Source organism: Phyllobates terribilis, unplaced genomic scaffold (genome assembly GCF_046119375.1).
Source record: "Phyllobates terribilis strain yellow unplaced genomic scaffold, ASM4611937v1 Scaffold_7__3_contigs__length_470593459, whole genome shotgun sequence".
In the NCBI taxonomy this organism is placed as follows: domain Eukaryota; kingdom Metazoa; phylum Chordata; class Amphibia; order Anura; family Dendrobatidae; genus Phyllobates; species Phyllobates terribilis.
The window spans coordinates 309,605,355-309,631,121 of NW_027362767.1; the positions used below are offsets into that span (position 1 = coordinate 309,605,355).

Sequence of the window (25,767 nt, forward strand, 5' to 3'; positions counted from 1 at the left end):
TCTGCATCTACCTCTGAAAAAATATTTGGCCTTCTAGCTGTGTGTGGGACTTGTTCTATTAGTCCATCTATACTGACCTCCATAAGGTTGCAAACTGAATATAATTTTTTTCTGCATCTACCTCTGAAAAAATATTTGGCCTTCTAGCTGTGTGTGGGACTTGTTCTATTAGTCCATCTATACTGACCTCCGTATGGTTGCAAACTGAATATAATTTTTTTCTGCATGTACCTCTGAAAAAATATTTGGCCTTCTAGCTGTGTGTGGGACTTGTTGTATTAGTCCATTTATACAGACCTCCATCAGGTTGCAAATTGAATATAATTTTTTTCTGCATCTAACCCAGCCAATAGTTTTGGCCTAATACCACAGTTTGGCCACTCAGCTCTGCTCGGTTCCCATCCATTGTTTTTTTGTGCAAACAACTCCAGAGTTGTGAATTAGTTAACCACCAAAATGAGTGGAAAAAGGCCTGCTGCTGGTGGAAAGGGGAATAGGCGTGTTGGGAAGGGGAAAAAAGGTTGTGTCCATGGGGTAGGTGTTAAAGCAACAGTAACATCTGCAGAAGAAAGACCATCTTCCAGCCAAACTAAAATGTCTACTTCTTTTAGCGGACAAATTCCAGATGAGTCACAAAAACAGCAGGTGCTTCAACGGATATCAAGTGCTCCTTTAAGTGGGCTCTCCTCCACATCAACTTCAACATCACAAATACTCCAGTCCTCAAAGGTGTCACCCCAATCGCACTTGCTTCCTCACAGCTCCCAAATCTCCAGCTGCCCGTCTGAGTATGAGGTAGAACAGATGGTTGAGTCTGCAGAGCTGTTTACTCATACTATAGCCTGGGAATCAGAGGTCGACTCCAGCGCTACTGTGAATCCAGACGAGGAAATGATCTGCAATGATGCCCAGAATCTTTATGAGTCGGATCCAGGACCAGACGCAGAAGGTTCTGACCATAATGTAGACCCTCATTCCCAAACTGTAACTCCTGTTGGTGGAGACAATGAGGAAGACGATGATAAGACTCAAATACCTGATTGGAGCGACAACTTTAGTTTTTTGTCAGGGCAGGAACAGGTTGGCTCTGAGGACGACGGGTGTGATAACGCACAGGGTGATGATGATGAGGTTGGAGATCCCACTTACTGTCAACCCACAGTCAGCCAAGAGATGAGGTCAGCAGAGGAGGTGGAGGAAGATGCTAGTGACGACGAGGTCAGGTTGCGCCTTCCTGGACAGAGACGTAGTACTGGAAGCACGTCAACAACTGCATCCTCAAACACAACTCTGCCTCTCACCACAAGTCGTGGTGGCTCTTCAGGTCGCATGGGTGCTAAGCCTTGCATAGCCTGGGCATTTTTTCAGATCGATAAAGATGACCCAACTCGTGTTATCTGTAACATTTGTCAGTAAAAGCTAAGTAGAGGCCAAAAAATACATAGTTTGAGTACTTCATGCATGAACCGGCACATGGACATGAAGCATAAGTTGCAGTGGGAAGCTCAGTGTGCTACAATGCGGCCTAGCCGGCCGGGCAAACCACCATCTGCCATATCTTGTGCATCCGCGGCCTCTTCATCCTCTGTGACTGGGGGGACAGCAGTCACACCTGTTTGGGGGCGCAGACCTGCCACCTCATTACCAGCAACAGCCAGCGTGATTGGCAGGTCATCATTTTCTTTGGAGGTGGTAACAGCAGCTGGTGTTGAGCGCTGTCCGACATCGATAGCACCACCTTTGGATCAAGGCAACCTAACATGTCCGCCTGCATCTTCCTCACAGACCGGCAGTTTGCCGGGGACACCCTTATCAACCCTGTCTAAGCACAATAGCCAGCCCTCGGTCCCTCAGATGTGGACAAGTAAAAGACCATTTCCTCCTAGCCATGAGAAAGCTAAGAAGTTGAATTTCACCATCTGCAAGCTCTTGGCTACAGAAATGCTGCCTTTCCGCCTGGTGGACACAGAGGATTTTCGAGACCTTATGTCCGTCGCAGTGCCCCAGTACCAGATGCCCAGTGTGCACTACTTCTCAAAGAAAGGTGTGCCTGCGCTCCACCAGCATGTCGCACACAACATCACCGCTTCTTTGAGAAACTCTATGTGTGACAGGGTGCATTTCACCACAGACACTTGGACGAGTAGGCATGGACAGGGGCGTTACATGTCGCTGACTGGGCACTGGGTAACTATGGTGACAGCAGGACAAGGGGCTGCTGTCCAAGTCTTGCCGTCCCCACGAGTTGTGCGTCAATCCTCTTTATGTCATTTTTCCTCCACTGCTTCTGCCTCCTCAACCTCCTCTCGGTCTTCCACCTGCACCCAAAGCCTGTCTGGTCATGCCACAAGCTTTCTAACTGCGCAGAAGGGATCCTGCACACCTCCTTACTATGCTGGCAGTAGGGCTCAACGTCATCAGGCGGTTTTTACATTGAAATGTCTGGGAAATGTGAGTCACACAGCTGAGGAGTTGTGGTCAGCTCTGGAGAACCAATTTCATGAATGGTTGTCTCCACTGGACCTGAAACCAGGGAAGGCCGTGTGCGACATTGCTGCAAACCTGGGTGCGGCCCTTCGCCGGGGCAATGTCACACACGTGCCTTGTATGGCTCACGTGTTGAACCTGGTTGTCCAGCAATTTTTAGCCCACTATCCCAGACTAGATGGCCTTCTGCAGAGGGCACAGTCGCTGTGTGCTCACTTCCGCCGTTCACATCCCGCAGCTCAGCGACTTACATCTCTACAGAAGTCGTTGGGCCTGCCACTTCACCGGCTAAAATGTGATGTGCCTACCCGGTGGAATTCAACTCTGCACATGTTGCAGCAACTGTGGCAGCACCGACATGCCCTGGTGCAATACGTTCTGACGTATAGCCTGGGCCAACGAGATTCACAGGTGGGGCAAATCACGCTGGAGGAGTGGTCTCAGATCAGGGACCTATGCACCCTTCTGCACAGTTTGGAAATTGCGACGAAGATGTTTAGTGCTGACGATGCCATTATCAGCATGACTATTCCGGTGATTTACATGCTGGAGCACATGTTAAACAGAATTCGGAGTCAGGTGGTGGCACAAGAGGAGGTGGAGGAAGTAGAGGAGGAGGAGTTGTATGCGGAAGGGCTAACATCTGCAAGGTCCAGATGGTCGGCAGCACCAAGGCGGCAGGCATATGAGGGTGGGGGAGATGGTTTTACCAGGGCGCATGGTAGCAGCCAAACTAGTGAGGAAGGTGCAGGATCCCAGGAAGAAGTGGAGGACGAACTGATGGAAGACTCACCAGATGAGGGAGACCTTGATCACATTTCTGTTGTGCGAGGTTGGGGGGAGAGGACAGAGGAAGGAAGCATGATTGTTACCTCGCCACCAACACAACAGGGACTTGGTGCTCCTGGATGCGCAACACACATGAGTGCCTTCTTGCTGCACTACCTGCAACATGACCCTCGAATTGTGAGAATTAGAAATAATCCTGACTACTGGGTTGCCACACTGTTAGATCCCCGGTACAAAAGTAAATTTGCAGAAATTATTCCTGCCATATAACGGGATGCACGCATGCAGGAGTATCAGCAGAGACTGTTGCAGAATCTTACATGTGCTTTTCCACAAAATACCAGTGGTGCACGTAGTGAATCTCACAGTTCCAACTTGCCAACCGTGGGACCGTCAAGTGTTCAGCACTCAAACCGTAACAGAACCACAGTATCTGCTGGTAACATCAATTTTGCGGAATCATTTCACCACTTTTTTAGCCCATCCTTTGCAAGGCCACAGGAGACAAGAAGTCTGACACATAGTCAACGCCTAGAGACGATGGTACAGGAGTATCTCCAAGTAAACATTGAAGCCACGATTGTGTCACTGAACCCTTGCTCTTTTTGGGCTTCCAATCTGGATAAATGGCCGGAGCTAGCCACTTACGCCTTGGAGATCTTGTCATGCCCCGCAGCCAGCGTTCTGTCTGAACGTGTGTTCAGTGCTGCTGGTGGTGTGCTGACAGATAAGCGCACGCGGCTCTCCACTGATAATGTAGACAGACTCACGTTCATAAAGATGAACAAATCATGGATCCGAAACGACTTTTCTACCCCTGTGTCATCCTGGGGAGAGTAAAAGCTTGATGATTGGTTAAAATCACCCTACCAACCGTTTTAAGCTTTCAAATTACTAATCATGTTTATCTGTATCTTTGCTGGAAAATAATTTGGGCTTTGTAGCAGTGTGCAGCACTGATTCTATTAGGCCATCTATAATAAGCTCCACCAGATTTAAAATTACTAATCATGGTTATCTGTATCTTGACTGGAAAATAATTTGGGCTTTGTAGCAGTGTGCAGCACTGATCCTATTAGGCCATCTATACTAAAGCTTCACCAGATTTAAAATTAATAATAATTTTTACCTGCATCTAGCCCGGAAAATAATTTTGGGGCTCCGAGATGCGCAAGACACATAAGTGCCTTCTTGCTGCACTACCTGCAGCATGACCCTCATATTGTCAGAATTCGAAGTAATCATGACTACTGGGTTGCCACACTCTTAGATCCCCCAAACTTTTCGATCAACCTTTTCATTTTAATAAAGACCAAAAAAATGGTCATTTTTGAAATTATAAGCATTAGCAGGTTGTTAGAAACTGAAATCAAACAGTTTTCAACTCAAAACTTTATTCTAGGTGATGTTCCATTTTCACATAGGACCCCTTGTTTGAAAGGAGCTTCTGAACTCTCTCGTCCATTGAATTTGTCAGGTTTTGGATGGTTTCTGCTTCAATTGTTTTGCATGAGGACAGAATACCCTCCCAGAGCTGTTGCTTAGATGTGAACTGCCTCCCGCCATCATAGACACTCCTTTTAATGATGCTCCAAAGGTTCTGAATGGGGTAGAGGTCAGGGGAGCATGGGGGTCACACCATAAGTTTGTCCCCTTTTATGCCCATATCAGCCAGAGATGCAGATGTTTTATGTGCAGCATGAGATGGTGCATTATCATGCAGAAAAATGATCTTGCTGTGAAATACACGGTTCTTCTTCTTGAACCATGGCAGGAAGTGCTGTTTGAGAAAATCCACATACATTATGGAGTTCATCTTTAGTGCCTTCAGGGATCCTAAAGGGGCCGACAATCTCTCTCCCCATGATTCCAGCCCAAAACATTACTCCACCTCCTCCTTGTTGGCGCTGTAGCCGTGTTTGCGTGGGGTGTCCATCAACCAGCCATCCTCCACTCCATCCATCTGGACCAGCGAGCGCTGCACGGCACTCATCCGTGAACAAAACAGTTTTGAAATCAGTCTTCATGTAATGTTTGGCCCACTGGAGCCGTTTCTGCTTGTGTGAAGTGGATAGAGGAGGTCGACAGGATGGCGTATGCACAGCTGCAAACCTCTGAAGGACCCTGCATCTTGTTGTTCGGGGGACGTTGGAGGCACAAGCAGCTTCAAAAACTTGTCTGCTGCTATGACAAGGCTTTTTTGCCGCTGCTCTTTCAACCTGACGTAATTGCCTGTAGGAAAGAGTCCTCAATTTGCCCTTATCAGCACGCACACGTGTGTACTGTGAATCAGCTACATACTTATTGATTGCCAAGACACTTCATCCTGATCATCGCACAATGTTGATTGTAGTCATGCCTTGACCTAAACACTCCACAATTTGTTGCTTCTCAGCAGCCGACACATCCTTTTTCTTTCCCATTTTGGCAGAAAATGTAGGCTGCTTAATAATGTGAGACAGCCTTCTTAAGTAGTCTTGCCTTTCATTGGACACAGCTGCCAAACTAATTAGCACAGGTGTCTGCAATTGCTTACAGTGATATAAAGAGCCCTGACACACATCACCATCAATGAGTCTAACTGACAAACAAACAAATTCTTCCCTTATCACTCCTAAACACTTTTTGCATAATAATTTGGAACGCAGTGTACATGTGCTTTTCCACAAAACACCAGTGGTTCACGTAGTGAATCTTACAGTTCTAACTTGCCAACCGTGGTCTGTATGGAGTTGTTCAATAAAGGGCCCAAAATTAAGATAACATAGATGGGAGAGGTCTCTATGAATAGGAATTCCTAAGTATTTGATACCCTGTGAGGGCCAGGCAAAGGGAAAGTTGGACTGGATGGAATCCTATATGGATTTGGGGAGGGAGACATCGAGGGCCTCAGACTTCGCTGCATTGATTTTAAAATTTTACCATGTAACAAAGTGATTTATTTCAGCCATAACAGCATGGATGGATATATGTGATTGAGTGATATATACTAGGACATCATCAGCAAATAGAGAGCACTTGTACTCGGTGCCTCCCACCTCAATCCACCTAATATTGGGGTTATGGCGAATTGATGAGAGCAGGTGCTCCGTCACTAGGATGTATAAGAGAGGGGACAGAGGACATCCCTGCCTTGTCCCATTGGTGATTGTGAAAGGTGATGAAAATGTTCTGACGCACCCCCTGGGCCTTGGGACACCCGGAGCCGGACCCTTTTTGGTGGATGCTGGTGGTTGTAGTCTTCGTGGCGGCGACCCGGTTCCGTGGCTCAGGGTGGTCAAACCAGTGGCGGAACTATTTATGTGGTTATGATGTTTAAATGTCCGACTACGCCACCCGTATTGCGGTCAGAGTGAACCGCCGCTACAGGGCAGACCGCTGAGGCTGGTGTTGTGGGTGCAGCAGAGCGTAGCATAACTCCCCACGGGAGGAGTATAGCCTCAGGGCAGTGTATGCGGAGGATGGGGGTGATGGTGCAGGGCAGCAGCAGTAACGACACGGAGTCAGTGATGCAGTTCAGGGCCTTTACTCACAGTTCTTATTATCCAGACCACGTCTGCAGGTAACGGCTGCCCACGTCGTACTGTGCTCACCAGGTGAGGGGCTCAGACAACTCCCAGATAACTTTGGAGCGCTTCACAGGACCCCCTTTGTGTGTCCTTTGTCTGGCCTTTCTTACCAACACTTCTGTCCGGCTGCCTCGGGCCTCCTCTTGGTAAACTTGGCGCCAGTTTCCCTGACCCTATGTGGTGCCTTCCTAGCGGGTGTAGCGAGGGGCTGTGCCACATAAAATGTCAGAGCCTCCGGTTTCTAGCTGAGGGTCATTTCCTGCCTCCACTAGTTCGGGGACCGGTCTCCCCTTTGGCCTGACCCCTCCACGCAGGTGGATTCGGGCGTGTGGTGGCGACTCGCCCGTCCGCACCCCTGGGATCCCTTCATTCCTCGTTCCTGGAGCCTTCTCCGCTCCTCTTCCTTCCTTCTCCCTCTTGCAGGCCTGGGCCTCTGTTACTAGGCCCGCCTCCGGAGCAGAGCTCATGCAGAGCCCCTGCTCCCTGCCACTTCTGCTCAGACTTCTCTGCACTGAACTAAGATGGTGCCCACCTTTTATACTCCCTTCTCAATGCACCCAGGAACTGCTTCCTCCCTGCTCCTGCACTACAGGGTTCCCCTTCCTCAGTGTTCCCTCCCCCCACTCCAGCCAGGGACAGGGACTGTCGTGCCCATCTCAGGGGCATATTGGTCGCCCTGCCCCACGGCAATGTGGTGTAATGCATGCAGTTGTCGGGTCCTGATCCACACTCCATCCTTACCTGAGAGTGAGATATCACACCTCTGGGTGAGGTGCAATACGTCTGTAGCAACCGAGCCCTCAGGGTGCTACAGTTCCATTTATCTTCAGCCTAGGTGACGTATTGTGATACAGGGCCGTGATTTTGGCTATAAAGTGGTCCCCTAGACCCCTACCCCAAGCTTTTTAAGAGAATCATATATGGCGTGCCAGGAGACTCTATGGAATGCTTTCTCAGCATCCAACGAGAGTATCTACTTACAAATTTTTAACTGCATCTAGCCCAGGAAATACTTTGTGCCTAGTAGCAGTGTCTGCTAGTCAGCGGATTATCCCGGCTGTTAAGCAAGCTACACCACCTGTAGTTTGGACACTTAATTTTTTCAAAGGAAATGCTTCGGGACCATGGGATACTCAGTGAAGAGCATCAGGAGGCACCCCAAGGCATAGGGGCTGGGACTGGCAGTAGGATGCCTTGCGGTGGACAGCCGAGCTCGATCCTTATAAAAGCTTTTTAACTGCAGCAGCTTTAGTGGACGCTACTGGAGCTGGAATTACGCGGCTGCTGGCATGAGACTTGCCCTCCAATAGATCCTTGTAAATGGATTTAAAGTGTATTCATTCAAATTAGAGAGACAATTTAAATTAAAAAACTTTGAGCTGCCTCCACCACAGGGGGGCTCGCTCGACCCACCAGCGGACAGGCACCAGTATTGGGAGAGGGGGGCTGGCCGTCAGGGTTCACCGCGGCTCTGGCACAAACCCGGCGACACGGAGGTGGCACGGGCAGGAGCGGACTGAACGTGTCGGCTTCTCACTTTTTGGATTTTAGAAGGGCATGACATGCCTATATCTGTGTCTCCCCCTCCTTTTACTCCTCCACCTCTTTTCTTTTCTCATGACTATATGTACTTGTCACTTTTCCATGTGTTAGTTGTGTCTTCTGAGCAGTTTGTCAGCTTTTGGACACCTTTGAAGGTGTTTTCTATGTGTTTCTATGTGTTTTTGTTTGCCTGCCATTGGTTTTAACGGTGTTCGAAGGTGTTCGACGAACAGTTCGACGAACAGTTCGGCGAACACACGGGTGTTCGACGAACCGAACCGAACTCGAACACTACGGGGGTGGCTCAACACTAATGCTGAATTGCCGGCCGGCTTTTTTAAAGAGACGGTGCATGAAAACACTAATATTTTTTTAAATAAATCCTTTACACTAAATGACAAGTACAGTAACCAACACTGTCACTGTACTTATTATATATGTGATTGGCATGTTTATATGTATCTATGTGTGATGCTCTATTCTTTCTGTTATAAATTGTCGGGTACCGCTGCTGAATTGCCGGCCGGCTTTTTTAAAGAGATGGTACATGAAAACACTATTATTTTTTTAAATAAATCCTTTACACTAAATGACAAGTACAGTAAGCAACACTGTCACTGTACTTCATATATATGTGACTGACATGTTTCTATCTATCTAATCTATGTGTGATGCTCTATTCCTTCTTGTCTAAATTGTCGGGTACCGGTGTATGCCGCTGCTGAATTGCCGGCCGGCTTTTTTTTAAGGAGAGCGTCTTCTGAGCAGTTTGTCAGCTTTTGGACACCTTTGAAAGTGTTTTCTATGTGTTTCTATGTGTTTTTGTTTGCCTGCCATTGGTTTTAACGGTGTTCGACGGTGTTCTAAGGTGTTCGACGAACAGTTCGACGAACAGTTCCTCGAACATCCTGGTGTTCGACGAACCGAACCGAACCCGAACACTATGGGGGTGGCTCAACACTAGTGATCAGTTGCCTCTGGGCACTCGACGTGGTGGGAGGAAGGAGGATCAGGGTGAGGAATATGCAGTCCAGACTCACGGCTACTGAGACTTGACCGTGTGCAAGACAGGGTGGTGGTGGTGGCTAAGTGACTGGAAGCATTATCTGCTATCCAACCAATAACCTTTTCACACTGCTCAGTGTTCAATGATGGTGTTCTGCAGTTCCCTATTAATTGGGACAGGAAGGTTGAGCGAGAAGATGTGTTTGTTTGTTGTGGCACAATTTCAGCTAGCCCACGGCCTCATCCTCTGCATGCACCATCATCACCATCACATCCTCTTCCCCATCCCTTGCCATGCGCCTTGCCCATTTTAAATGGAGGACAATATTTTCCATGTTCACTACAAATAGCTGGATTTGAACCGGAGTTATATGTGATACGTGTGGCGGAAAATCTCAGTATATAGCTGGCGTGTAGGTAACTATTTTTCACAGCGACCTCATGTCAATAGCTTTGCTAACACACTGCCACAAAATTTCAATGGATGCCAGAAATGGCAGAATTTTGAGTGCACTTATATGTGATCCGTGTGACAGACAAACCACAGTTTTAAATAGCTGGCCTGTAGGTAACTATTTTTAACAGCGAACTGGTGTCAATAACTTCGCTAACACACTGCAACAAAATTTCAATGGAGGCCAGAAATGGCAGAATTTTCAGCGCACTTACAGTGGGGAAAAAAAGTTTAGTTTAGTCAGCCACCAATTGTGCAAGTTCTCCCTCTTTAAAAGAAGAGAGAGGTCTGTAATTAATATCATAGGTAGACTGTAACTATGAGAGACATAATGAGAAAACAAATCCTGAAAATCACATTGTCGGATTTGTAAAGAAATTTTTTTCAAATTTTGGTGGAAAATAAGTATTTGGTCAATTACAAATGAGCAAGATTTATGGCTCTCACAGACCTGTAACTTCTTCTTTAAGAGGCTCCTCTGTCTTCCACTCATTACCTGTAGTACTGTCACCTGTTTTAACTTGTTATCAGTATAAAAGACACCTGTCCGCAAACTCAAACAGTCACACTCCAAACTCCACTATGGTGAAGACCAAAGAGCTGTCGAAGGACAACAGAAACAAAATTGTAGCCCTGCACCAGGCGGGAAATACTGAATCTGCAATAGGCAAGCAGCTTGGTGTGAAGAAATCAACTGTGGGAGCAATAATTAGAAAAATGGAAGACATACAAGACCACTGATAATCTCCCTCGATCTGGGGCTCCACAAAAGATCACACCCTGTGGGGTCAAAATGATCTCAAGAACGGTGGGCAAAAATTCCAGAACCACACGGGGGGACCTAGTTAATGATCTGTAGAGAGCTGGGACCAACATTACACTGGCTGCCATCAGTAACACACTATGCCGCCAGTGATTCAGATCCTGCAGTGCCAGATGTGTCCCCCTGCTTAAGCCATTACATGTCCGGGCCAGTCTGAAGTTTGCTAGAGAGCATTTGGATGATCCAGAAGAGTATTGGGAGAATGTCATATGGTCAGATGAAACCAAAGTAGAACTGTTTGGTAGAACCACAACTCTTCGTGTTTGGAGGAGAAGAATGCTGAGTTGCATTCAAAGAACACCATACCTACTGTGAAGCATGGGGGTGGCAACATCATGCTTGGGGCTGCTTCTTTGCCAAGGGTCCAGGACGACTGATCCGTTTACATGAAAGAATGAATGGGGCCATGTATCGTGAGATTTTGAGTGCAAACCTCCTTCCATCAGCAAGGGCATTGAAGAAGAAACGTGGCTGGGTCTTTCAGCATGACAATGATCTCAAGCACACTGCCAGGGAAATGAAGGAGTGGCTTCGTAACATGCATTTCAAGGTCCTGGAGTGGCCTAGCCAGTCTCCAGATCTACACGCTATAGAAAACCTTTGGAGGGAGTTGAAAGTCCATGTTGCCCAGTGACAGCCGCAAAACATCGTTACTCTAGAGGAGATCTGCATGGAGGAATGGGCCAACATACTAGCAACAGTGTGTGCCAACCTTGTGAAGACTTACAGGAAACGTTTGACCTCTGTCATTGCCAACAAAGGATATATAACAAAGTATTGAGATGAACTTTTGTAATTGACCAAATACTTATTTTCCACCAAAATTTGAAAAAAAATTCTTTCCAAATCAGACAATGTGATTTTCAGGATTTGTTTTCTCATTTTGTATCTCATAGTTGAGGTCTACCTATGATGTCAATTACAGGCCTCTCTCATCTTTTTAAGTGGGAGAACTTGCACAATTGGTAGCTGACTAAATACTTTTTCCCCCCTCTGTATATGTGGCCCGTGTGACAGACAAACCACAATTTTAAATAGCTGGCCCGTAGATAACTATTTTTAACAGTGAACTGGTGTCAATAACTTCACTAACACACTGCAACAAAATTTCAATGGAGGCCAGAAATGGCAGAATTTTCAGCGCACTTATATGTGATCCGTGTGACGGACAAACCACAGTTTTAAATAGATGGATTTTTAGAGCTGTAATATGGAAAGGATTTGACTGTATTCTGCAGTGCCAACAAGCAAATGGAGCAGAAAATCGGTGTTCTCTGGATTGCTTTATAAGCAAATAATCAGGATTAAGATCCAAAAAAAAATATTCCTGGCCCCTGATACCTGGGGCTATTTCTAGAAATATCTGTAAAAGCACCAGCAGCAGACAGAACTGTAATGGACCCTCTTGCAATATGCACTGCAGTCTGCCACTGATATCTATGCAGCTGGATTAGTCCTCAGAATGATTGTTAGTTGAGATGGATATGTGTATAATATATGGTGGTATACCAACATTAACTAAGAAACAAGAAATCTCTCCCTAGCTCAGCAGCATCTCTCCCTACACTGCTTGATTCCAGAGTAGAATGTGACGAGCATGGCGGTGCCAGGTCTAATACAGACCTAATGATGCTGTGCGGCTAGCCAATCACTGTAATGCCACAACCAACATTGCTGTGGCATTACAATGTGTGGCAGACAATCCCTGCATGTTCATTGGCTCTCTAAACACTGCCAAACATGCAGGAAGGGGGACCCAAGCTCCATCTTAGCAACCACGGAAATATTCGTCGATTACCGAGCAGTAGCGAGCATGCTCGCTCATCACTAGTTAGGCATTTTTTAGAAATAAGGAGTAATTGGAATATTTAATAAAAGTTATATAATTTATTGAGGTTATTTAAAAATATACTTTATTATTAAAATAAAATATTAAAGACCAAGTAAAGTGCGTAGCTTCAAAAAAGATATATGGTCCAAGGTGGAGGTAGGTCCAGATTCGTCTAGGGTAGTCATGAGTTTCTGGAAGTACCCTGTAAAGAAAGGGATCAATAATAGGTATATACAGTGCATTGTGAAAGTATTTGGCCCCCTTGAACTTTTCTACCTTTAGCCGCATTTCTGGCTTCAAACATAAAGATATGAAATTCTATTTTTTTGGGGAAGAATCAACAACAAGTGGGACACAATCGTGAAGTGGAAGGAAATTTCTTGGATATTTTAAACTTTTTTAACAAATTCAAAACTGAAAAGTGGGGCATGCAATATTATTCGGCCCCTTTACTTTCAGTGCAGCAAACTCACTCCAGAAGTTCAGTGAGGATCTCTGAATGATCCAATGTTGTCCTAAATGACTGGTAATGATAAATAGAATCCACCTGTGTGTAATCAAGTCTCCGTCTAAATGCACCTGCTCTGTGATAGTCTCAGGGTTCTGTTTCAAGTGCAGAGAGCATCATGAAGACCAAGGAACACACCAGGCAGGTCCGAGATACTGTTCTGGCAAAGTTTAAAGCTGGATTTGGATACAAAAAGATTTTCCAAGCTTTAAACATCTCAAGGAGCACTGTGCAAGCGATCATATTGAAATGGAAGGATGGTAGGAATGATTCGGACTGTACGTTTCTGTGAAAAAGAGGTCAGTACCTTAGGTAGCAGTATCCTAAGAATGCAATTGACTTATGAACTATAACTTATGTTATTTATGAACTATTTTGTGTGACTTATCTCTCTGATTTAAGGGCATGAAAATTCAAAGTTTGAAATTTGAATTTTAAAAATATTTGCCAAATTTTCAATTTTTTCACAAAGAAATACAAGTCATATCGAATAAATTTTACTAGTGTCATGAAGTACAAGATGTCACAAAAAAACAGTTTCAGAATCAGTGAGTTCCATTGATGCGTTCCAGAGTTATTACCTCATAAAGTGACAGTCATCAAAATTGTAAAACTTGGCCTGTCACTAACATGCAAACCACTTTCGGAAGGACTGTTAGTTTAAATGTATATCTTGCTGTGGAATACCTGACTAAAACAAGCAACAATTTTCTTCCTCGCTCAGCATCTCTCACTACTCTGCCTGTTTCCGGGGTACACTGTGACGAGCATAGGGTCATTAGGTCTTATATAGACCTGATGATGCTATGCAGATAGCCAATCACTGTAATGCCACAACCAACATGGCTACGGCATTACAGAGAGTTGCTGTCAATCCTTGCATGCTAATTGGCTCTCTAAAGAGCACATCCTATGGATGCACCATTTCTGGGGCGGCTGACGGCTGGTGTTTCTAGCCTGGGAGGGGGCCAATATTCTTGGCACCCTTCCTGGGCTATTAATATCAGCCCCCAGCTGTCTGCCTAGCCTTTGCTAGCTATTAAAATAGGGGGGACCCCACGTCATTTTTTTTTGGGTCCCCCATTTTAATAGCTAGTAAAGGCTAGGTATTCAGCTGGGGGCTGACATTAGTAGCCTGGGAAGTTCTGTGGGTATTACCCCCTTCCAAGGCTTCAAACATCTGCCCCAGCCGTGTGCTTAACCTCCGCTAGAGACTAAAATTACAGGGAACCCCACGCCAATTTATTTTTTATTAAATACTTTATTTTAACACTAAATGACAAGTACAGTAACCAACACTGTCACTGTACTTATTATATATGTGACTGACATGTTTCTATCTATCTAATTTATGTGTGATGCTCTATTCTTTCTGTTCTAAATTGTCGTTACCGATGTATGCCGCTGCTGAATTGCAGGCTTTTCATGTTTCACTGTGAGCAATGTTCCCATCGATTTGGGCAACCACTGTAATGCCACAACCACCATGGCTGTGGCATTACAGTGAGTGGCAGACAATCCCTGCATGATTGGTGCTCTAAATAGCGCCAGACATGCAGGACGGGGACCCGAGCTCCCGCCCGAGCATCTCGAAAGTACTCGGCGAGCTCCGAGCATCTCGAGTACTGAGATGCTCGGGCGAGTACCGAGCAGTGGCGAGCATGCTCGCTCATCACTAGTTTTAACTTATATTTCTTTTATACTAGATTGCGTTTTATGTGTGGCTATAACTTTTCTCCCGATATGTCATATACCATCCGTGCCACTGATGGGATAGCTAGCTAATTTGAACCTTCGAGGCGAAAAGACCTTTCAGTAATTATTCACCTGTGGGATTTTTCTCCCTTTACATATGGATGACGTCCGTTTGATGGTTGCGGTTGGCACTGTATGATGGATGAGCACTTGCACTTTAAGGAAACTACGAACTAAATCTATAAGTTTCCACATTACTAACAGGGACCTTTGGACTTTTTGATATATTTTTCCTACAGCCTGAAGGCCTTGGCAGAGATTCCCTAGTTGGACATTTGTGCAATATTTCCATATTTATACTTATACAAGAGATGTGTCTTTTTTGACTGAGGGTTGATGAAAGTTTTTTTTAGGAGATATAAGGAATTTATCAGTGCCATAACTTCTCTATTTGTTTTATCATGTTAAATATATGTGTTTAAAAATCATATTTTAATTTCTGCACTTAGCACTTTTAATTCACTATAATGCTTGCTATGGTTTTTAAAAGTGTATTTATTATCATTATGTTAAATGCACTTTTGTCAGACTATGTTTCACAATATGTATAATTCACACACCAATACACAATATAGTTTCAGTCACTACACTTTATTCACATTAGGTATGTAATTGAATAATAGCTTTCATATTCTGTGGTTACCTTCAAAATAACTCCATTGTAACACTCTATTATTAATATTCACTCACTGTAGTCTAGATACACAATCACACAGTCACATCCTCCTAACCGCACTATTCTTCGATATGACTCTGTTTTACACATGGCACTACATACTCTTTCAGCGCACTGCATATGCCTTCATTCCATCTGTCAGTGTGCATGCGCCTTTCGTCTGCACTCCTGACTTCTGGGAATCCGGCCATAGTGGGAGCGCACGTGCAGCACACCTCTTGTTGCCATGGGAACGCTGATAGCGTGCGCTCCACAGGCCGGAAATCGGAAGTCATGTTGTTTAGGAGATGCGGGCGGGTTAGTCATGCTCTGGTAACGTCAGATGTCATTAAGGTCACATGAAAATAGCACACTTTCCGGTTAACACCACGCCCCCTGAGGAAGTCGGATGATGAAACGTGCGTAGGGAATGAGGGACTTTGCATCACACCGGTGTTAATATTTGACTTTTGCTGCGGTATGTTACCACTGTATACTATTTGGTTACTAGTATTGGCACTTGCCTAAAGATTAACATGCGGGTTAACATTTGAATTTCAGTACACCCAATAGTAGCAATGTATCCCATGAAAATACAGTTATATGAAAAAGTTTGGGCACCCCTATTAATCTTAAGCTTAATGTTTTATAAAAATTGGTGTTTTTGCAACAGCTATTTCAGTTTGATATATGTAATAACTGTTGGACACAGTAATGTTTCTGCCTTGAAATGAGGTTTATTGTACTAACAGAAAATGTGCAATCTGCATTCAAACAAAATTTGACAGGTGCATAAATATGGGCACCCTTATCATTTTCTTGTTTTAAATACTCCTACCTACTTTTTACTGACTTACTAAAGCACTTTTTTTGGTTTTGTAACCTCATTGAGCTTTGAACTTCATAGCCAGGTGTATGCAATCATGAGAAAAGCTACTTAAAGTGGCCACTTGCAAGTTGTTCTCCTGTTTGAATCTCCTCTGAAGAGTGGCATCATGAGCTCCTCAAAACAACTGTCAAATGATCTGAAAACAAAGATTATTCAACATAGTTGTTCAGGGGAAGGATACAAAAAGCTGTCTCAGCGATTTAACCTGTCAGTTTCCACTGTGAGGAACATAGTAAGGAAATGGAAGGACACAGGGACAGTTCTTGTTAAGGCCAGAAGTGGCAGGCCAAGAAAAACATCAGAAAGGCAGAGAAGAAGAATGGTGAGATCAGTCAAGGACATTCCTCAGACCACCTCCAGAGAGCTGCAGCATCAATTTGCTGCAGATGGTGTCACTGTGCATCGGTCAACTATACAATGCTCTTTGCACAAGGAGAAGCTGTATGAGAGAGTGATGCGAAAGAAGCCGTTTCTGCAAGCACGCCACAAACAGTCGGCTGAGGTATGCAAAAGCACATTTGGAGAAGCCAATTTCATTTTGGAAGAAGGTCCTGTGGACTGATGAAACCAAGATTGAGTTGTTTGGTCATACAAAAAGGCATTATGCATGGCGGCAAAAAAACACAGCATTCCAAGAAAAGCACTTGCTACCCACAGTAAAATTTGGTGGAGGTTCCATCATGCTTTGGGGCTGTGTGGCCAATGCCGGCACCGGGAATCTTGTTAAAGTTGAGGGACGCATGGATTCCACTCAGTATCAGCAGATTCTTGACAATAATGTTCAAGAATCAGTGACAAAGTTGAAGTTACGCAGGGGATGGATCTTTCAGCAAGACAATCATCCAAAACACCGCTCCAAATCTACTCAGGCATTCATGCAGAGGAACAATTACAATGTTCTGGAATGGCCATCCCAGTCCCCAGACCTGAATATCATTGAACATCTGTGGGATCATTTGAAGAGGGCTGTCCATGCTCGGCGACCATCAAACTTAACTGAACTGGAATTGTTTTGTAAAGAGGAATGGTCAAAAATACCTTCATCCAGGATCCAGGAACTCATTAAAAGCTACAGGAAGTGACTAGAGGCTGTTATTTTTGCAAAAGGAGGATCTACTAAATATTAATGTCACTTTTCTGGTGAGGTGCCCATACTTATGCACCTGTCAAATTTTATTTGAATGCAGATTGCACATTTTCTGTTAGTACAATAACCTCATTGCAAGGCAGAAACATTACTGTGTCCATCGGTTATTACATATATCAAACTGAAATAGCTGTTGCATAAACACCAATTTTTATAAAACATTAAGCTTAAGATTAATTGGGGTGCCCAAACTTTTTCATATAACTGTATACACCTCTGGTTAGATGCAACTTATAGTCCCTCACAGTTTGGAGGTGCTTTTTAATCATTAGTATCTCTATATGTACTGTATATTTAAATAATAATACATTTTGTGTCTACTGAATTAGTTTGGTCTCTAGTCATATTTTAGATTAGATATAGACTAAACTATATGATATCAATACTTGTGCCAAAACAGTAGTTTTCCGCCACATGTGGGGTATCGGTGTTTTCAAGAGAAATTTAACAACAAATTGTACAGATTATTTTCTCTTGTTACCCTTGTGAAAATTAAAAATTTGGGGCAAAACCAACTTTTTTGCTGGAAAATTTTTGTTATGAAATTCTCTGAAAAACTTGTGGGTTCAAAGTGCTCACCAGACCTATAGATAAATTCCTTGAATGGTGTCATTTTCAAAATGGGGTCACTAGTTGGGGTTTCTACTGTTTAGGCACATCAGGGGCTCTTCAAACACGACATGACATTCTGTATCAATTCCATCCAATTTTGTGTTCCAAAAGTCTAATGGTGCGCCTTCCTTTCTGAGCCCCACCGTGCACACAAGCAGTAGTTTTCCACCATATTTGGGGTATTGACATACTTAGGGGACGTTGGCCAACAAATTATATTGTCCAATTTCTCCTGTTTCCCTTGTGAAAATGCAAAATTTGGGGCTAAATCCACATTTATGTGGCAAAAGGTAAAATTTACATTTTTCATTCCACATTGCTTTAATTCCTTTGTAAACCTAAAGGGTTAATAAACTTATTGAATGTGGTTTTGAGCATTTTGAGGAGTGCAGTTTTTAAAGTGGTGTGACCTTTGGGTATTATCTGTCATATAGGCCCCTTAAAGTCACTGCAATTGTAATGTGGTCCCTAAAAACATTGATTTTTTAAATTTTGTTTGGAGAGAAATTGTTAATGAACTAATCAACTCTAACTTCCTAATAAAAAAAATATGTTTAAAAATGATGCTGATGTAAAGTAGACATGTGGTAAATGTTATTTATTTATTACTTTGTGTGATATAACTATCAGGTTTAACGGCATAAAAAAAGGTTTGCCAAATTTCCGATATCATCACAAATAAACGCAAAATATATCCTACTAAATTTATCACTAGCATGAAGTACAATGTGTTGCGAAAAAACAGTCTCAGAATCACTGGGATACATTGAAGCGTTCCAGAATTATTGTCACACAAAATTACACTGTTCAGAATTGTAAAATTTGGCCTGGTCAAGAAGATGAAAACAGTCTTGGGGGTAAAGAAGTTAAAGAGGCTATTCTAATTATCCATTCATGTCAGAGATTTTAATTTTGATCTTTTGCTTAGCCCATTTTTTAAATTATTTCCATTGTTCTGCTTAAATGTACAGTCTTTTTTCAAGTGTCCCTCTTTGTGTTATCTTAAACATAATCAAGATTTCTCCTGGCGTGACCTTGTGCCTACTGCTTTAACAGTGATTCCACTGCCATTTTCTGTGGATCTCTACTGCAGCTTTTACAGTTCATTCTATATGCTTTTAGCAGTGTTCTTATGTCTTATATGGATTAGTTGGTTATCCTTCACTATGTAAGACTATTTTTGATTATAAATATCTGCTTGTATTTCTGTTTTGCACAGTATTGTATACAAAGAAAAAGCACATAATAGCAAAGCTCAACATTTTATGTTGAATGCCTAGAGAACATTAAGCTTGAATTGCATCTGTCATCGATATTAGTTTTTGATATATTCCCATGTAAGCATTTTATTTAATTCTATCTTTCATCTTAAGTGTTTGTCATTTTTTTAGTCATTTTTACTATAAATTAAATTAACCTACATATGAACATGTGCTTGAATGAGTTTAAATTAAGTGGATTGAGAGTAAACTCTGACCAATGAGATCCAGCTACAATCCTCAGAGACTTCAGAATGTCACACAAGTCTTTTCAGGACAATTAAAGTACTTCGGCGCGTATCAAATTTTTGGATAAAATTGATCAAGGTTGGCGAATTCAAATTTCAAAACAATTGCTCATGTCTACCAACTACAAAATGATCATATGATTCTATAATCACCTGAAAAGATGCATTTCACAGTTGTAAAACTGTTAATATTAATCACATAAGCATGCAAGTAATTTCCCCAGGAGCTACTATCACTAAAAAAAATGTTAAGCACAAAAAACAAATCTATGTGAAGTAAAGGAACAGATGTAAATGTGTCCATGAGAAAATTCACTTAGTCTTTAATGAACAATTTTGGCATCACAACGAAAATGTAAAGTAAAATATACACTATTCATAAAACCTTCTTTTTTTTACCACACTGGCAAGATCTCCACTGTCCAATGTTGTTCCCTACTGCTCTGCGCCGCAGTGGAGTTGGTTACCCAAAACTGCCTGCTGTGCTTTAATTCTGCTTTCATACTGGCTAAACTCCACAGTCCTTGCTGTAGATGTGGACACTAACCCCAGAAGGCCCTAGTGAATGAAATGTATTAAGAACCCCTCTCAGTTCAATAGCAGAGCTACAATATCCATAATATAAATATATTTACATGCTCACTAATTGTACACCTGTACTCCTCAACATTGAAAATGAAACACCAAGAAGGAAAAGTCATAGAATAATGGAAATCATTTAATAGATAGACATGTTAATGATATGTAAATGCTGGAAAAATTGAATTAACATTTTTTAAAAATATTAATTTATTCAGTATCAAGTACAAGTGCCACAAGGAGAACTGCACATGCTTACACCCCATGGCTGCTATCAATAAGGTATTGTGGAATTGTTGTCTAAGGAATGTGCTGACACGCTAAATGCACTTGAGTATGCAAATCATCAAGATCTGCTGATGGCAGCTCCCTTTGCAATTGACAACCAATGAAGTCCCAGATGTGCTGATGAAAGGCAAGTTAGACAATGTCGCAGGCCATGGTAGCATGTTAAAGGTGTGGTCCGAAGCTAAAATTTATTTTTATCATAAATCTATCTATTTATTGTCATAGTCTAATCTTTTTTCTAAAAATGCTTTAATTAAGTACATATACTTGATTCAATTTATAATCATTCACATCCATTAAAAACTTTTTCTTTTTTCTCTCAGTAATTGTTTTCCAATTTATCAGTGTTCTCTTTGATTTTAAGCAGATTTGCATCATAAATACAAGTAGTATAATGCTCTTGTAGAGAAGCTTTCAATGAAGCAATTTCTTTATTCAAATAGATTAATTTCTGTTCTCCTTCTCTAATTATTAATGACATTAATTCTCCAGAGCAATTTGATGGAATTTGATTCATATACTTGAATCAAGTATATGAGTGGGGGTAGGTGGGAGGAATCTCCAAAAACACCTAAACCCATCTTAAAGTACACTCCCGCTCATAATAAAACTAATGCCAATAGACGGGTCAGTTTTAGTTTTTCGGATTTAGTTTTCTCTGATGAGAATATAAATGAAATGGAAGTTGCTACTACCAGTAAAGATTTTTCTTATTTCAGAAATAACAAAAGACGCACAAAACACGCAACAGGCGCTGTGGGTACAGACCTGCCAAATCTGCCAGGCATGGTCACCTGTCGCAAGAAATTCATGTGAATGAACACTCTATTAGCAATGTGCTAAATTATTCAAAGCTTAATCTTACGTGTGAGCAAATGTGAGTATTCTCTTATGGTCTCTATTTTGTCCCAGAAAAGAAATTTAATCTATTTAACACACTTTTGACTATAAACAAGTTTGTGAGGAATTTAACTGCCAAAACACATTTTTTTTCCAAAGCACCTGCATAAAATTTTTCTGAACACGCACAGATTAAAGTAACCAATGAATATCGCCAATTGAATTTTCAAGAACAGTGTGCAATTATAAATTTACAGGAGCTACAGGAATCTCCGACTAATTTCTCCCATATATTTAAGACCCAGAACCCTTTCTTTTACCCGATACAGTCTAGGACAGATTCTATGGATCGATTACAAGTATTAGTACAAAAGGGGTTAAAGAAACTACATTCGGAACAGAATTTCAAGGACACAAAAATACCCAATTTATCCATAAAAGAATACCAAGCCATTCAAGAATTAAAAAACAGAGAGGCTATCATTGTTAGAATATCAGACAAAGGTGGTTTAGTGGTTGTTATGGACACTGAAATGTATGATAAACAAATTAAAGAAATGCTCAGCGACCAAACCACGTATAAGAAAATTAAATCCAATCCTCTATCTGAATTAAAGCGGAAAACACAATGAAATCATTAGAGAGGGATTTGCATTGGGTGTCATTACAGAGAAACAACTTGAATATATAATTGTGGATTATTCTATGCTACCCTGCCTATATGGTCTACCGAAAACCCACAAACAAATCTATCCCCTTCAATGAGACCCATCATCTCAAGTATTGATGCCGTGTCGGAGCACTTAGGAGATTGTTTGGACAACCTTCTCCAACCACTGGCACAAAGAGTTCCTGGTTTTTCAAATGACTCTAAAGATGTATTAAGTCAATTATCCACCATTACATGGGACTGTACATTTACCTGGCTCAGTTGTGATGTCGTATCGTAACTATACAACTGACCTATGTAATTATATCAAACAAGTTATTACATTTTTAATGTCTCACAATTTTTTCACATATTCTAATGAGTATTATCTACAATGCAAAGGCGTATCTATGGGGGAAAAATATTCCCCTTCATTAGCTAACCTGGTGATGTCTTATTGAGAACATACATTTTTATATTCTATTGATAATCCCTTTTTAGAATGTATTCAATGGTATGCCTGATTTATAGATGACCAATTTATTATATGAAAAGGAGATAGATCTGATATTCCATCATTCATAGAATATCTGAATAGTAATACGTTGAATTTGTCATTCACATTTGCTTTTCATTCATTCAGGCATTTCATTCTTGGATTTACAGTTGGAGGGGACTGAGCAAGGAATTTCCACGTCTACGTTTTTTAAACCAATATCAGGTAACACAATTCTCCATGCCAAAAGGGACACGCAACGCACACTCTAAAGGCCATACCGGTGGGGGAAAAGGTTAGAATAAAACGTAATTCTAGTGATTTGAATAATTTAAATAGAGAAATAACTCACTGCAAAAAAAAACTGAAAAAAAGAGGTTATCCACTATGGAATCTTGATAGAGCATGTAAAAAATAGATCTAATCTATTAGAAGAACATTTTGTCTGTAATAAAAATCAAGATAACAAATTCTACAATAATAAACAAGTAACACTATCTCTCCAATATAATCCCCAGTTTTAAAGTATTAAAAATATAGTATTAAAATTTTTACCAATATTACATGACGATTCTGTATTAGCTGAAGTTCTTTCTCCAGGTATCAGGGTAATGGCCAAGAGAGCGCAGACTTTGGAGAATATTCTCTCCCCCTCAATTGCAAATCCCCTCCAAACATGACATACTTGGCTTCATTGCCAATGATTTTATAAATGTGGTCAAAATTGGTGCAATCTCTGTCAATATGTGAAAGTTATAAAAAAATATTTCTAATGCGGACAAATCACAATCATTCCACATAAATCATTTTATTAATTGCAATAGTGATCATGTAATATACATAATTTATTGTAATTTATGTGACAAAATGTATGTAGGTTGCACCATCAGAAAAATGAAAAGAAAAATCTCTGAACATGTTTCTGATATAGTTAATATCTCTGAAAATAACCATAATCTGTCTTATGCTTCTAGGCATTTCATACAGCACCATAGTAGAAATTTATCCCCTTTCCAGGACATGGATATTGAGAGAGTTGTTGTGAATCCTAGAGGAGGAAATTTATGGAAACACCTATAAAATCGGGAGGCATATTGGATGATGAAACTTGATACCTGCAGTCCTATTGGCCTCAATATGCGGCGCGAATTAATGTATCACTATTAATATCAAAATTATTCTTTGTATTTTGCTTGCACGGAACGTGTATTACTTGTATTGACTAGTTTTATATGGAAATACATTTTTGTATTTTTGTTTAAATTATGTCAGATTGTATTTTGTGTGTCCGAATCATGTGACGTTTTCAGCCTGTTCTTGATTAGCATTTAATCATGTGATTTTTATCTTCATTTGTATTGGTGCATTTTTGTATTTAATCTTGTTTGTTCAGTGGTCACATAGCTTTGACAAAGGATGCATATTGCATTCGAAACGCGTTGCTATGACTACCAAATTTTATATGGAATTGCCATTTTATCAATAAACTTCTTTTATCCATGATGGCTGCTGGAACACATTCTTAATCTCTGTTTGCAAGCGGTCCCTTGAGGTTCTGTGCCCCAGGTCGTCCAAGAGTGTAGGTGAGCTGGCTTCTTTTTTCTTTTAGCATGACAGGTATCTGATCCCAAGAAGGGATAATTTTTGGATTGTTTTTACAATTTAAGCGGCCTAAAAAGTTTGTTAGTGCAGTGTCTAGTTAAATAGACTGCTGACCACCAGTGGTGACAATCTGTTTTTCCCCAGCCAGATGGATTACAGTCATTAATTAGGCTGTATTTTGCATTAAAGAGTTCAAAAAGGTTGGGAACAGTCCCAGGAGGCCTCAGAGTGTTATACTTGTCTTTTCTGGGCAATTAGAGGCTTTGTAGTATTGAGATTCAAAGTTGGTAAATTTAAGTTTCAAAAATGTGTTCATCTCTGAGGTGGAAATCTTGCCAGAGTAGAAACACTGAATACCCAGCAAGCAGAGTGGGGAAACCAGCTCCACTGCGGCACAGGATCATCATTGGATTGTGGAGATCCTGCCAGTATTGTGTCCTAAGTAGAGATGAGCGGTGTTCGACTAGAACTGTTCGCCAATCTCAAATTCGAGCTGTTTTGGGCGGTGTTCGAGTTGTTCGACGAACCCGAACGATTTGCAAAAAATTCGGCTGTTCGAGGTTTTGTTCGATAACTGTTCGTGCACCAAAAGCGTGTCCTGCATGTCTGGCGCTATTTAGAGCACCAATCATGCAGGGATTGTCTGCCACTCACTGTAATGCCACAGCCATGGTGGTTGTGGCATTACAGTGATTGCCCAAATCGATGGGAACAGTGCCAACAGTGAAACATGAAAAGCCGGCAATTCAGCAGCGGCATACACCTGTACCCGACAATTTAGAACCGAAAGAATAGAGCTTCACACATAGATTAGATAGATATAAACATGTCAGCCACATATATACGAAGTACAGTGACAGTGTTGCTTACTGTACTTGTCATTTAGCGTAAAGGATTTATCAAAAAAAATAATAGTGTTTTCATGCACCGTCTCTTTAAAAAAGCCGGCCGGCAATTCAGCAGCGGTACCCGACAATTTATAACAGACAGAATAGAGCTTCACACATAGATTAGATAGATAGAAACATGTCAGCCACATATATACGAAGTACAGTGACAGTGTTGCTTACTGTACTTGTCATTTAGCGTAAAGGATTTATCAAAAAAAATAATAGTGTTTTCATGCACCGTCTCTTTAAAAAAGCCGGCCGGCAATTCAGCATCTGTACCCGACAATTTATAACAGACAGAATAGAGCTTCACACATAGATTAGATAGATAGAAACATGTCAGTCACATATATATGAAGTACAGTGATAGTGTTGGTTACTGTACTTGTCATTTAGTATTAAAATAAAGGATTTATTATTAAAAAAATTGGCGTGGGGTTCCCCTTAATTTTAGGCTCTAGCGGAGGTTAAGCAGACGGCTGGGGCAGATGTTTGAAGCCTGGGAAGGGGGTAATACCCACGGAGCTTCCCAGGCTACTAATATCAGCCCCCAGCTGAATACATAGCCTTTACTAGCTATTAAAATGGGGGACACCCCAAAAAAAATGACGTGGGGTCCCCCCTAATTTAATAGCTAGCAAAGGCTAGGCAGACAGCTGGGGGCTGATATTAATAGCCCAGGAAGGGAGCCATGAATATTGGCCCCCTCCCAGGCTAGAAACACCAGCCGTCAGCCGCCCCAGAAATGGCGCATTCATAGGATGCGCCAATTCTGGCACTTAGCCTTGCTCTTCCACGCTGCCCTGGTGCGGTGGCAGGGGGTAATAGGGTTGGGGTTGATGTCAGCTTA

General features: G+C 42.0%; 1 long non-coding RNA gene across 1 annotated transcript in view; it reads left to right on the forward strand.

Moving 5' to 3' along the window:
- Positions 1-23,794, forward strand: part of LOC141154727 (uncharacterized) — a 119,815-nt gene extending 96,021 nt beyond the window's left edge. The window contains exons 2-4 of the long non-coding RNA XR_012247465.1: positions 21,160-21,317; positions 22,573-22,650; positions 23,400-23,794. This is a non-coding gene — a long non-coding RNA (uncharacterized lncRNA). The remainder of the gene's footprint in view (positions 1-21,159; positions 21,318-22,572; positions 22,651-23,399) is intronic.
- Positions 23,795-25,767: the final 1,973 nt, after the last annotated feature.